Source organism: Cebus imitator, unplaced genomic scaffold (genome assembly GCF_001604975.1).
Source record: "Cebus imitator isolate Cc_AM_T3 unplaced genomic scaffold, Cebus_imitator-1.0 Scaffold177, whole genome shotgun sequence".
Taxonomy (NCBI): domain Eukaryota; kingdom Metazoa; phylum Chordata; class Mammalia; order Primates; family Cebidae; genus Cebus; species Cebus imitator.
The window spans coordinates 2,140,069-2,141,585 of record NW_016107492.1 but is presented as its reverse complement, the minus strand read 5'-3'; the positions used below and the strand labels follow the sequence as shown (position 1 = coordinate 2,141,585).

General features: G+C 44.8%; 1 protein-coding gene across 1 annotated transcript in view; it reads right to left on the bottom strand.

Annotated features, from left to right (window-relative positions):
- The window catches only part of LOC108315681 (estradiol 17-beta-dehydrogenase 11), a 44,003-nt gene that overhangs the window by 2,922 nt on the left and 39,564 nt on the right, over positions 1-1,517 (bottom strand). The gene's annotated exons all lie outside the window — the stretch shown is intronic.

Below are 1,517 nucleotides of genomic sequence, written 5' to 3'. Positions count from 1 at the left end.
TCTGAGACGGAGTCTTGCTCTGTCACCAGGCTGGAGTGCAGTGGCATGATCTCGGCTCACTACAACCTCTGCCTCCCAGGTTCAAGAGATTCCCCTGCCTTAGCCTCCTAAGTAGCTGGGACTACAGGTGTGTGCCACCATGCTTGGCTAGTTTTTTGTATTTTAGTAGAGACAGGTTTTACCATGTTGGCCAGGATGGTCTTGATCTCCTGATCCACCCACCTCGGGCTCCCAATGTGTTGGGATTACAGGCGTGAGCCACCCACCTGGCCTTATAATTCCTATTGTACAAATAAGAATTATAGAAGTAACTAAGATCCAAAAATAATTTAGCTAGATTAGGACTGATAAGTGTACTTTTAAACTTTGAGCAGTCTCAGGAAAAAAATCAGATACTATTATACAAGCTTTATTATATACTCAGGCTCTTTAGTGAACAATTCCTAAAGCATCAGATGAATTAGAATATGACAGGTATGTGCCCGCCTTTAGGCCCTTCATCTCCACAGGATGTGCTTCTATTTATTAGGTCTTTGGTTTTGTTGTCATTCTTTTGAGGCAGGGTCTCACTCTGTTGCCCAGGGTGGAGTGCAGTGGCGTGATCTCAGCTCACTGCAACCTCCACCTCCTGGTTTCAAGTGATTCTCCTGCCTCGGCCCCTCAAGTAGCTGGGACTACAGGCATGTGCCACCACTCCAGCCTATTTTTGTATTTTTAGTAGAGATGTGGTTTTGCCATATTGCCCAGGCTGGTTTCAAGCTCCTGAGCTCAAACGATCCACCTCCAAAGTGCAAAGATTACAGGTGTGAGCCACCGCACTTAGGTTTTGACTTTGTTACTTAGTTCCATGTTACATCTTTGCTGTGTAATCACTCAATATATGTACCACAGACTAGCAGATGGCCCCTAAAAAGTGGCTTTTAGGCTGGGCGTGGTGGTTCAGGCTTTTAATCTCAGCACTTTGGGAGGCTGAGGTGGGTGGACTGCTTGAGCCTAGCCAGCATTGCAAGCATGGCAAAACTCTGTCTCCACAGCCTAGCCAGCATGGCAAAACCCTGTCTCCACAAAGAAACATGAAAGAAAATTAGCCAAGAGTGGTGGTGCACTCCTGTAGTGCTAGCTACTCAGGAGGCTAAGGCTAGAGGATTCCTTGAGCGTGGGAGGTCAAAGCTGCAGTGATTCGACCATGATTGTTCCACTGCACTTTGGCTTGGACAATTGAGCTAGACCCCATTTCTAAGTAAATAAATAGATAAGCGGCTTTAAAAAAAATCAGTTACAGAAGTGCACTTAGAGAGGAGCTGCACAAGAGTTCGTCCTGAGTTTTTTAAACATTTTATTAATGACTTAGAAAAAAATGATACATAATTAAGTATACTCATAAAATTTGCCAATGCCACTACACTATTTGGGTGGCTTAACATTTTGGGGAGGCAGATTTTTCATGTGTGTGTCTAGTTAAAGGAAGTGAGACACCAGGCACAGTGCTCAACGCCTATAATCCCAGCACTTTGGGA